This window comes from Triticum dicoccoides, chromosome 7A, assembly GCF_002162155.2.
Source record: "Triticum dicoccoides isolate Atlit2015 ecotype Zavitan chromosome 7A, WEW_v2.0, whole genome shotgun sequence".
NCBI classification, from domain to species: Eukaryota; Viridiplantae; Streptophyta; class Magnoliopsida; order Poales; family Poaceae; genus Triticum; species Triticum dicoccoides.
The window spans coordinates 16,194,496-16,207,953 of record NC_041392.1 but is presented as its reverse complement, the minus strand read 5'-3'; the positions used below and the strand labels follow the sequence as shown (position 1 = coordinate 16,207,953).

Here is a 13,458-nt window from a genome sequence, read left to right as displayed (position 1 = left end):
GTGGATGGGCCTTTAGTCGCGGTTCTTAAGCAACCGCGACTAAGGGGGGGGGGGCTTTAGTCGCGCCCGTTCGGTCGCGGTTGCGCAACCGCGACTAATGGCAGTTGCGAACCGCGACCAAAGGCCTTTTTTCCACCAGTGAAGATTCTGTTTTGCGTGTGTTGTTTGCTTATTTTGATGAATCTATGGCTAGTAAAATAGTTTATAAACCATAGAGAAGTTGGAATACAGTAGGTTTAACACCAATACATATGAAGAACAAGTTCACTACAGTACCTTAAGGTAGTCTTTTGTTTTCTTTCTCTAACGGAGCTCACGAGATTTCTATTGAGTTTTGTATTGTGAAGTTTTCATGTTTTGGGTGAATTCTTTTGATGGATTATGGAACAAGGAGTGGCAAGAGCCTAAGCTTGGGGATTCCCATGGCACCCCCAAGATAATCCAAGGACACCAAAAAGTCAAAGCTTGGGGATGCCCCGGAAGGCATCCCCTCTTTCGTCCACTTCCATCGGTAATTTATTTGGAGCTATATTTTTATTCACCACATGATATGTGTTTTGCTTGGAGCGTCTTGTATTATTTGTGTCTTTGCTTGTTAGTCTACCACAATCATCCTTGCTGTACACACCTTTTGAGAGAGCCATGTATGAATTGAAATTTGTTAGAATACTCTATGTGCTTCACTTATATCTTTTGAGCTTGATAGTTTACTCTATGTGCTTCACTTATATCTTTTTGAGCGTGATAATTTTTGCTCTAGTGCTTCACTTAGATCTTTTAGAGCACGGTGGTGGTTTGTTTTAAAGAAGCTTGATCTCTGATGCTTCACTTAGATTATTTTGAGAGTCGTTAATAGCATGGTAATTTGCTTAATGTTAATATACTTGGTATTCAACATATGTGAAACTTTCTTTTTAGTGGGTTGAATACTAAGATAAGTTTGATGCTTGATAATTGTTTTGAGATATGGAGGTGATAATATCATAGTCGTGCTAGTTGAGTAGTTGTGAATTTGAGAAATACTTGTGTTGAAGTTAGCAAGTCCCGTAGCATGCACGTATGGTTAAAGTTGTGTAACAAATTTGAAGCATGAAGTGTACCTGGCTTGTGCATCCTTATGAGTGGCGGTCGGGGTCGAGCGATGGTCTTTTCCTACCAATCTATCCCCCTAGGAGCATGCGCGTAGTACTTGATTTTTGATGACTTCTAATTTTTTGCAATAAGTATATGAGTTCTTTTGACTAATGTTGAGTCCATGGATTATACGCAATTTTACCTTTCCGCCATTTGCTAGCCTCTTCGGTGCCGTGCATTGCCCTTTCTCACATTGAGAGTTGGTGCAAACTTCGCCGGTGCATCCAAACCCCGTGATATGATACGCTCTTTCACACATAAACCTCCCTATATCTTCCTCAAAACAGCCATCATACCTACCTATCATGGCATTTCCATAGCCATTCCGAGATATATTGCCATGCAACTTCCATCATCATCCTCATCATGACATGCTTTACTTTTGTCATATTGCCATTGCATGATCTTGTAGTTGACATCGTATTTGTGGCAAAGCCACCATGCATTATTTTTCATACATGTCACTCTTGATTCATTGCACCATCACGGTACACCGCCAGAGGCATTCATATAGAGTCATATCTTGTTCTAGTATCGAGTTGTAATCATTATGTTGTAATCAATAGAAGTGTGATGATCATCATTATTAGAGCATTGCCCAATCAAAAAAAAGAGAGAAAGGCCAAAAAGAAAAAAAGAAAGGCCCAAAAAAAGAGAAAATAAAAAGGGCAATGCTACTATCTCTTTTTCCACACTTGTGCTTCAAAGTAGCACCTTGTTCTTCATATAGTGAGTCTCATATATTGTGCTTCAAAGTAGGACCATGATTTTCATATAGTGAGTCTCATAAGTTGTCTTGTTCATACTAGTGGGAATTTTTCATTATAGAACTTGGCTTGTATATTCCAACGATGGGCTTCCTCAAAATGCCCTAGGTCTTCATGAGCAAGCAAGTTGGATGCACACCCACTAGTTTTCTTTTGTTGAGCATTCTTAGCTCTAGTGCATCTGTTGCATGGCAATCCCTACTCCTTGCATTAACATCAATTGATGGGCATCGCCATAGCTCGTTGATTAGCCTCGTTGATGTGAGACTTTCTCCTTTTTTGTCTTCTCCACACAATCCCCATCATCATATTCTATACCACCCATAGTGCTATGTCCATGGCTCGCGCTCATGTATTGCGTGAAGGTTGCAAAAGTTTGAGATTATTTGAGTATCAAACAATTGCTTGGCTTGTCATCGGGGGTATAGAAGTTGGGAACATCTTTGTGTGACGAAAATGAAGCATAGCCTAACTATATGATTTTGTAGGGATGAACTTCCTTTGGCCATGTTATTTTGAGATGACATAATTGTTTAATTACTATGCTTGAAGTATTATCATTTTTTATGTCAATATGAACTTTTGTCTTGAACCTTTCAGATCTGAATATTCATACCATGATTAAGAAGATTTACATTGAAATTATGCCAAAGTATCACTCCGCATCAATAATTCTCTTTTTGTCATTTACCTACTCAAGGACGAGCAGGAATTAAGCTTGGGGATGCCTGATACGTCTCCAACGTATCTATAATTTTTGATTGCTCCATGCTACTTTATCTACTGTTTTGGACTATATAGGGCTTTATTTTCCACTTTTATGTTATTTTTGGGACTAACCTATTAACCGGAGGCCCAGCCCAGAATTGTTGTTTTTTGCCTATTTCAGTATTTCGAGGAAACAGAATATCAAACGGAGTCCAAACGGAATGAAACCTTCGGGAACGTGATCTTCTCACCGAATGTGATCCAGGAGACTTGGACCCTACTCCAAGAAGTTTCCGGGGAGGTCACGAGGGTGGAGGGCGCCCCCCTGGGCGTGCCCCCTGCCTCGTGGGCCCCTCGGAGCTCCGCCGACGTGCTCCTTCCTCCTATATATACCTACGTACCCCCATTAGACCAAAGACGGAGCCAAAAACCTAATTCCACCGCCGCAACTTCCTGTATCCACGAGATCCCATCTTGGGGCCTGTTCAGGAGCTCCGCCGGAGAGGGCATCCATCACAGAGGGCTTCTACATCAACATCATAGCCCTTCCGATGAAGTGTGATTAGTTTACTTCAGACCTTCGGGTCCATAGCTAGTAGCTAGATGGCTTCTTCTCTCTTTTTGGATCTCAATACAATGTTCTCCCCCTCTCTCGTGGAGATCTATTCGATGTAATCTTCTTTTTGCGGTGTGTTTGTTGAGATCGATGAATTGTGGGTTTATGATCCAACTTATCTATGAATAATATTTGAATCTTCTCTGAATTCTTTTATGTATGATTGAGTTATCTTTGCAAGTCTCTTTGAATTATCCGTTTGGTTTGGCCAACTAGATTGGTAGTTCTTGCAATGGGAGAAGTGCTTAGCTTTGGGTTCAATCTTGCGGTGTCCTTACTCAGTGACAGAAAGAGTTGCAAGGCACGTATTGTATTGTTGCCATCGAGGATAACAAGATGGGGTATTTATCATATTGCATGAATTTATTCCTCTACATCATGTCATCTTACTTAAGGCGTTACTCTGTTTTTAACTTAATACTCTAGATGCATGCTGGATAGCGGTCGATGAGTGGAGTAATAGTAGTAGATGCAGGCAGGAGTCGGTCTACTTGTCACGGACGTGATGCCTATATACATAATCATACCTAGATAACCTCATAACTATGCTTAATTCTATCAATTGCTCAACAGTAATTTGTTCACCCACCATAGAATATCTATGCTCTTGAGAGAAGCCACTAGTGAAACCTATGGCCCCCGGGTCTATTCTCATCATATCAATCTCCATTACTTTATTTTACTTGTTTTGCTTTCACTTTTCACTTTGCATCTTTATACCAAAAATACCAAAAATATTATCTCTATCAGATCTCACTCTCGTAAGTGACCCTGAAGGGATTGACAACCCCTAAGCGTTGGTTGCGAGTTGCTACCGTTTTGTGCAGGTACGAGGGACTTGCGCGTGACCTCCTACTGGATTGATACCTTGGTTCTTCAAAACTGAGGGTAATACTTACGCTACTGTGCTGCATCACCCCCTCCTCTTTGGGGAAAACCAACGCTAGCTCGAGACGTAGCAGGGATGCACGTCTGCAGTGCCAACTCTGTCGGGGTCCCGGGCACTATGCCTGGGAGTGTGCTCAACGCTACAACCATGCCTTCCAACCCCAACACTCCAAGATGGCGGGTCTAGCAGCTGCGTCACCGCCATCCATCCTCGGCGACCCAACCTGGTTCACCGACACGGGGGCCACCGACCACATCACGTCGGACTTGGACCGGCTCACCGCGAGGGAGAAGTATCCTGGAAGGGACCGCATCCACACTGCCGATGGATCAGGTTTGCACATAGCTCATCGTGGTCATGCTCTCCTTCCTACTCCCTCTGCCAACCTTAAACTTCGCAACATATACTACATGTTCCCAATGCCGATAAGAACCTCCTCTCTGTTAATCGTCTTACCACTGACAATCATGCTTATCTAAAATATTATCCTACTCATTGTCTTATGAAGGATTTGACAACCAAGAGGGTTCTTCTTCAAGGCAGATGTGAAAATGGGCTCTATCCCATTCGGCCTTCACGTTCTCATGCCCTATCTTCAGTTAGACTCTCTGCTGAAGATTGGCATGCTAGGCTCGGTCATCCATCCACACAAGTCGTTCAGCATGTTTTGGCGTCCAATAAACTAGCATCGTCAAGTCGGGCTTTGACCCATTTGTGTAACTAGTAAGCGTGCACGTGCAACGCACGTAAGTTTAGAATTTTCTTCAATATTTTAATTATCTGAATCAAATTTTTGTTCATAATATTTATCATAATAACATGTTATGATTTAACAGTAATTGGTCTACAATGAAGTTATATAATAATCCAAACTCTAATTTCGGCGAACAACCTTTGCTAGCTAAATGTGTCCATGCCATCCAATCCCCATCTTGCAACTGTGACCCCGATGGTTTGAATTTTTGAACATGGTTGTATCTTTCCTGCCGCACACAACACTCTACTTCCCGTCGATGGTTTGAATTTTTTAACATGGTTGTATCTTTGCTGCCGCATGCAACGCTCTACCTCCCGCATCACGCCAAATCTTGTTTTTGGGCATCACCAACGCCTTACCTCCCGTGCCATGCCAAATTTTCTTTTCAGGCATCACCAACGCTCTATGCCCTGCGTCAATGCCAAATTTTCTTTTTGGGATTATCACCGGGGGATTTTGTCCACCTAAATATAATCAAACACCATGGAGGCAAGCTCAAATTGTTGTTAGCTTAGGTCATCTCAACAACACCTAGAACAACAACCAGTCAACCAACCAAGCTAGAACAAAGAGGGCATACCAAAGCATCTACTTTTTATCAACATGGGATAGAATGTTCAAAACAATGCCATCATAATCAACATGTGCAAAACATAGCAAAAAATAAGGAGATTCCATTCTTTTATGCGAGGCAATGAGCAACTTCAGCAGCCAGTGTCCTATCACCTAGCATGAAGACTGGGAACTTTGTCGTTCCAAGATATCCTTCAATATTTCACAAAACTTCAGGAAATCACAAGTACAAATACTTCGACAGCATGAAAATGAAAAAATGAAATATTTGAACAAAAGAAAGTCACTGTATAGCAGATCTCAACCCAACTTACATGGCATCTTGTTAACCTAAATATTTCATAATCCGAAGAAGAAATTAAGGTGCGTGACGAAACATCAGCAATATAAACTCGCATCGATTTTTTCTCTGAGAAAATAGATTTCTGGACACCGGAGATCAAGATTCCATCCCATGATTTCATAACAATCAACATGTACATGGCTCTCTGATTATATTGTAGCCACTACCATGGATGTAGTTCTCCTCATATGGCTCGAAAGAAACATGATGCCCTGGGTTTCTGAACCTTGACCCACGCCACCCATCTATTTGTGACAATTTATGCCCAAATTTATATCTGAAATGTATGCCTAAATCTTTAACACACGAGCAATAGAAAAACTAAAAACATAAATCGCCTAACCTTCTTTTTCATATGACTCATGATACAACAGGAAATATGATTTTACGATGTTTCGTCATGCTTACATGAACCAGAGCTACCAGGCACCAATATTCCACCATTTGACAATAACTGTAACAATGAAGAAAGGCTACCAGACCACATCTTTTACTACATAATGGAACACTAATGTGCAAACAAAGGCCAATATTGCTCCAATGAAGCATTCATATCATCAAGTAAGAACGGTTGCATGTTTATCACCTTCTCCAAACCAATGAAATTGATGTTGTAACACATTGTGCATGCTAAGAAAGAAATTGATGAGGACAATATTACATTTCTTCTTACAGCAGCATACATGCACCATATAAGAGGTCTAAATCTTGATGATAGGTTCATGCATAAAGGAAGCGAATTTGAAAAACATATCAGAATCTTACGAAATGATCTTAACTCCATGCAAAGTTGCTTTGTAGGAAAAATAGCAGTGAAGGATCAAGGTGGACAACAAATAACATTAATATAATACTCCTTCAAGGTAAATAATAAAAAATGAAATCATAGTGGGTACAAGTATTTTGAATAGTGAAGAGAAGTACGATATACGTGCAATGCACATTTCCAAAATACATATATATGAATATATGTAAATATAAGTTTTGCTAATGTCATAGTTTGCCATGCTTCACTAACATCTTATCATGTCAAATCATTGGTGGACATCCCCTTTGTGCTGCAATTTTTAATTTTGTTTAACTTCCTATCTCCACTTACATCATGGATAACATACAACAAAATTTAAATGAAATTCAATAAACTTCTATCAGATGATATGACTGTGAAGATCAGTGCAGGTTATGTCATTGAGCATCATGTACTTACCCTTCAAAGTGTGACCGTAATCCAAACTACAATACATGAATTACCATATAGCTACCTTATGGGGCATATATGCCATATCCTCATATCTTCTTGTTTGGCAGAGTTGACCACTTGCATAGTCTTGAATGGAGAAGATTGAACATGCTCTCGTACAACTGGGCAATGGTGTGGAACTCCATAAGCGATGGCGACGGTGCCGGATACAGTTGTCCGTCCGGCATGATGGAGAAGCTTCAAGAACTAATTTTTTTATTCCTCGCCCAGGATCTGTAATGAACATGTTAGTACACAAATTAATTTACCAACATAGTGCACAAAACAGACAATCGAATTCTAAATGTGGCCTCACATGCTAATAATTCTACATACATGTATGTTGTTCAATCCATCTACGCTATACAATCCTATTGTACACACAGGGAGTGAAGCGTGTATGGAATTAAACAAGCTAGTTGTAGACATGCTAATAGCATCAGTTTTGTGTTAACCACATAGTACTGCACTGCCATGTACAAAATCAGGAGAGGAAGGTACTTTCTCTACTTGCACGGGAGAATCTTGAGACAGACTCTACGCTACCTGGACGGAGAATCTTGTGGCGGAGATTGGGAGGAGGTAGCAGAGGTGTTCTCGACAGCGGCGTGCAGTGGGCGGGGAACAAAATCAAGCAAGATATTCAGCGTGTCTTCCTCACGGACAGTCTCAAGGTACTTCTTCTGAAACCACAGAAAATGGATTAAGTAACTACGTGCTACAAGTTTAAAAAAAAAGAATCTGATATGTAGTCGAAATTTATCTGTTCACCACAGAAAATGAGGAGCTTCACTTCTTCCTCGAGTTCTCTTATATGCGCGTGATAGTAGAAACAAAAGCCAGAAATCACCTCACATGAAGAAAAATCAGAACAATTAAATTGGTAACCAATCTGCTGTGGAAGTGCTACTCACTTGGGCTTTCTCCCAGCTCGCGGTTGGTGCTCCCGATCAAAGCTGGAACCAAAATCAAACAAAGGAGAGACTTGGTGTAACCTGCAACGAATGACTCCAAGTCTTTAGACAATACGTACAAACCAGAAAACCAAAACGTGCAAATCCCCAAATCCCACGACTTGCTTTACTGAGAGGAGCTTGCCGGTGTCCAAATTTATCTCGAGGTAGACCTTCCAAAACATACAGGAGCCGGTTATCTCGCCCTTTCGCCATCAGATCGACAGGATCTCTCCTGCTCGTCCGCTCCCGTTGACGGTGTCAGCGGCAGCAGGCGGCATGGCGGCGAGGGGCTCTTGCAGATGAGCCCGAGCAGTCCCATCCCCCTTGCGGAGGCGCGAGATGATCCGGACGCCAATCCCGCCAAGGGGCCCGACAGAGTGCTCCGTTGCGGCGCCGTTAAAGCAGAAGTTGACAAATCGCCGGAGTCGAATAAATCGTGGGGCGCGAGCCCGCTGCTATTCGAGGAAGGAGATGGACCCGCCGCCGCCGACGCAGGCCGAGCCCGCTGTGTCCACCGCCGCCGCCGCCGCCACGGCCCGCGTCCGCTGAATCCGCCACCGCCGCCGCTCGAGAGGGACACTCGCGTCGGTGACACAGGCCGAGCCCGCTGCATCCCGCGCCGCCGACGCTGCTCGAGGCAGGAGAGTGACCCCGGCACCGCCGACGCGAGCCGAGCTTCGCCCGGCGGCGTCCTGTAGTGAGGAGAGGGAGGGGAGGTGGAGAACCAGCGGCGCGGAATCGGCCTGTGTGTTGCAGTAGGGGCGAGCGGGGATCTGGGGATGGAGCAGACGTCTGCTTGGGCAGAACATTTGATCTCAATCGTTGATTTGCATCACGGACTATTGATGTAATATGGACTGTACGATGTGTTTAAGTTAATCTGATCGGAGGGTTCTGACAGTCTTGTGTACAATTTGTTGTGTGGCTTTAGGGGAGTTTATGTTTGCTCTTTTAATAGTAGTATAGATAGATGCTTGTCAACAAGGCAAATCACATCAGCTACCTTTCCCTAGATCTTCGAGTGTTTCTTCGTTTCCTTTGGAACTTATTTTTTCAGATGCGTGGGGACCTGCCAAAACCTCCTCTGGTGGGTTCCAGTACTATGTTTCATTTATTGATGATTATAGTAAATTTGTGTGGATTTATCCTCTCAAACGAAAGTGTGATGTCTTTGATGTCTTTCATGATTTTCTTGCCCATGTTTAACGCCTCTTGTCTCGTAAAATCCTGTGTGTTCAATCAGACTGGGGTGGGGAATACGAAAAGCTTAGCAACACATTCTTTCCGCAACTTGGCATTGCTCATCACGTCTCCTGTCCACACACACACCAACAGAACGGCTCGGCCGAAAGGAAGCACCGTCACATTGTTGACATGGGTCTCTCCTTATTACCGCATGCATCTATGCCTCTCCGTTTTTGGGATGAGGCGTACTTGTCCGCATGCTATCTTATCAACCGCCTACCCAGCCGTGTCATTGGCAATATGAGTCCCATGGAAAAATTGTTCTCCACCAAGCCTGACTACGTATCCCTTCGCACGTTCGGATGTGCATGTTGGCCTAACCTGCGCCCGTATAACACTCAGAAACTTGCCTTTAGATCACAGCAGTGTGTGTTTGTCGGGTACAGTATTCGTCACAAAGGCTATAAATGTCTTCACGTACCTACCGCTCATATATATATATATCATGAGATGTTACTTTTGATGAACAACTTTTTCCTTTTGCCAATGCTCAACCCTCTCCAATACCACCCTGCGTTGCTGAACATGCCGTACTTTTATTTCCACATGACCACATGAGCTATGGTGCACCTGTTTCTCGAACTAATCTGGATGCAGGTACCGATTCGGCGCAGAAAATCCCTCCCACGGACTCCCAGGCTGATCCTGTCTCCTGATCTACCGCCGCATCCGCCTCGGATCACGCGTCACCTGGCGACAGCGTCGTGGCGGCGGCCGACCGCATGACAACAGGGGACCGCGCGCCAGGCGACCAGACTGGGCCCGGGTCTCCGCCCCCCGCCAATCCCGTGTCTCCTACGGGCGAGCGGACCGGGGCGCCTCCCACATCGGCTTCTGCATGCGCGCGTCCGCCTCATGTGGTGGTGGGAACCACCCCTGCGCGGACTGCTGTGCCTCCCGATTCGCCCCAGGCTGTTGTCCACCTGGCGCCTGCGGAGCGGGCTGTTGCTGCTGGCGGCGCTGGATCCCAGGAGGATCTGGCGGCCGCGTCGCCTTCCTCATCCGACACGGGATCCCAGGGGGATTCGCCTGGGCGCTCACCTGCATGCGCTCCACCCGGATCTTCTGTGGCCACCGGATCTTCTGCTCCACCTGTGCATACAATGACGACGCGCACACGTGATCACACTCGCAAACCATTGCAATGCACTGATGGTACTGTCATGTACAGTCCCTCCCGACGTGCCTTCTTGGCCCTGCGGGAACCAACTGATCATCGTGAAGCGATCTCATCACCGGAGTGGCGTCTGGCCATGCAACTTGAGCTCGATGCTCTCCGACAAAATGGCACCTGGACTTTGGTTCCTCCTCCTCCTCGTGTCAACGTCATTGATTGCAAGTGGGTGTTCAAGATCAAACACAAACCAGATGGATCTGTTGATCGTTACAAGGCACGTCTGGTTGCAAAGGGGTTCAAACAACGCTATGGCTTGGACTATGACGACACGTTCAGCCCGGTTGTTAAACCTATCACTGTGCGCCTAGTTCTCTCCATTGTAGTCTCTCGAGGATGGTGTTTGCGTTAGTTGGATGTTCAAAATGCCTTCCTTCATGGCATTCTCCAAGAAGAGGTATACATGCGCCAACCTCTTGGTTTTGTGAATCCTTCGGTGCCTCATCATTTGTGCAAACTTCGCAAGGCTCTATATGGTCTCAAACAGGCTCCTCGAGCGTGGTATTCTCGGCTCAGTTTTGGCTCCAACAACTTGGTTTTATAGCATCCAAAGCTGACACGTCTCTCTTTGTCTACAACCGGAGTGGTGTCACCATTTTCATGCTTGTGTATGTCGACGACATTATTGTGGCCAGCTCCTCTCCTCCTGCTACTACCAAGCTACTTGCCGATCTTCAAGCCTCTTTTGCTCTCAAGGATCCGGGCCCCTTGCATTATTTCCTTGGAGTCCATGTGGAGTCATCGCCAGGGGAAATTGTTCTCAGCAGAAGTATATCAGCGATATTCTTCGTCGTGCCAACATGGAAAATTATAAAGTCTCTACGACGCCCATGTCCTCCAGTGAGAAGATTAGTAAGGACAGTGGTGATCCACTGTCTTAGGATGATAGCACCAAGTATCGCAGCTTGGTTGGAGCCCTCCAATATCTAGCACTCACGAGGCCAGACCTTTACTTTGCCGTTAACCGTGTTTGTCAGTTTCTTCATGCACCCACGACTGCACATCTTTCAGCAGCAAAGAGGATCTTGAGATACTTGAAGTATACTCACAGTATGGGCCTGTCTATTCGAAAGTCACCCTCCATGCTGATAAGCTGTTTTTCAGATGCAGACTGGGCTGGATGCAGTGATGATCGCCGGTCCACAGGTGGCTTTGCAGTCTTTCTTGGACCTAACCTTGTCTCGTGGAGTTCAAGAAAGCAAGCTACGGTGTCCAGGTCAAGCACGGAGTCTGAGTACAAGGCACTTGCGAATGGAACAGCTGAGGTAATATGGATACAGTCAGTCCTTGGTGAACTTGGGGTCTTCCTCTCTCGACCTCTTGTTCTGTGGTGTGACAATCTAGGAGCCACTTACCTATCTGTGAATCCGGTATTCCATGCCAGGACCAAGCACATAGAAGTGGACTTCCATTTTGTTCGTGAACGAGTTGCAGCCAAGGCACTTGATGTTCGGTTCATATCTTCTAAGGATCAAGTTGCGGACATATTCACAAAGCCTCTAGCTGAGACGCCATTTGTTTTAAATAGGCACAATCTGAATCTTTGTGTGGGAAGTTCAGATTGAGGGGGAATGTTAAACTGTATAGTTATCAGATATGGCTAGTATTCTAGGGATGTAGTATCTTGTATAACAACCTGTACTTATCCTCCGTAAACCCTAGCGGCAGCCCTAGAGGCGCCCTATATAATGATCACGAGACCACCGTGCTAGGTGTGTCGATCCAATCTATTTTCTCTTTGTTTCACACACCCCTCCACCTCAAACCAGATTTTAGCTATACACGTAAGCGGAGCAAGCTTGGCGTGTTCAGCCTTTTACGCGATTGCAAATGGCTGCTTGGTGATCCTGCCAAGAGAAACTTATCCCTTCGCTGCTCGGTGCCCCGAAATAGTCCAAATTGCCTATTGTATTTGGGATGCTCATATGGGTATCTTATCTTCTCCTACCGGGAGCACTGCCTCCTTGCCGATGTGTATGCTGGTACTAAGGTGAAGCCTCCCAAAATCAAATCCAGCTGCGATCTTGAAATCTACTTTGGCTTCCTTGTGGCTCCACTCAGTTCACCAAGCTCACGCCTCATCCTTTTCTCAAAAACATCCATGTTCCAGTGGCAGATTGGAGCAAACTCTTGGTCAGAACACCCTCTCAGGCCCGGTGCTGCAGGCATCATGCAGATTGTCATCTTTAAAGGTCAGGTTTTTGCCATGGACTTTTCTGAAAGGCTCCACATCATACAATTGGAACCTCAGTACAAGATTTGTGTGTAAAGGACCAGGATGTTGGCTTGCATGACAAGCCATGGTTGGTGGTCTGTGGTGACACGCTTCTCGTGGTTGTCCTCTCGGTAACACGTGACCAATTTGATCGTATCTTGTGCACCTTTCAAGTGTTCCGTCTCGACTTTTCAGTCAAACCAGCTAAGTGGGTGAAAACCGAGAAATTGGAAAACTGGCTCTATTTGTTAGCAAAGACAGGAGGACCCCTACATTTTCATGCACGTGACCTGAAAAATGGAGAGGAAAGAGTAACAACATTTACATTTCGAGCAAATCAGAAGATTCCAATGTACCTTGGACTTCGGTTGAAGTCGGTCAAAATTGTGCCTGACTCAATTGTCCCCTACAGCTTCTCGTCTGGTGCACCCAGTAATCATTGCTCCCAGCTGCGGAGCCTCTGGGTGTTCCCGGATCTGGTCTACAGTGCCGGACAATGATTGATTGCTGGGTCGTGGGTGGTTTTCCACTTTTACGATTTTGTTAGCTACTTGGTCTGCTAACTCTTAATGTGTTCTATTATGATTTACTCGCTCCGTCTCAAAATAAGTGTCTCAAACTTAGCATAACTTTGTACTAGAGCTAGTATAAAGTTGAGACACATATTTTGGGACGGGGGAGTAGTTAGGAACAAGTATGTACAACTTAATCTATATTGACTCTGGCCAGTGCCAGTGATCCACTTGGTTGTGCCACAAGTGCTATGGCTCCTTGCCGGATGTAGCAGCATTTTTCACAGATGTAGAAGCTTGGCGAGGCTTAATTTTGGAGGTTATTTTTT

The 13,458-nt window shown here is 44.8% G+C and overlaps 1 long non-coding RNA gene and 1 pseudogene across 2 annotated transcripts; one reads left to right on the top strand and one right to left on the bottom strand.

Annotated features, from left to right (window-relative positions):
• Positions 1-13,117, top strand: part of LOC119332879 — a 51,466-nt pseudogene extending 38,349 nt beyond the window's left edge.
• LOC119331877 lies at positions 5,887-8,343 on the bottom strand. 2 transcript variants are annotated; one of them, XR_005160695.1, is made up of 4 exons: positions 7,799-8,343; positions 7,574-7,710; positions 7,050-7,261; positions 5,887-6,064 (listed from the first exon to the last, which is right to left on the bottom strand). It is a non-coding gene; the product is annotated as an uncharacterized LOC119331877 (long non-coding RNA). The 2 variants fall into 2 exon arrangements; XR_005160696.1 differs by lacking the exon at positions 5,887-6,064 and having other exon boundaries at positions 7,115-7,261; positions 7,799-7,836; positions 7,942-8,342.
• Positions 13,118-13,458: the final 341 nt, after the last annotated feature.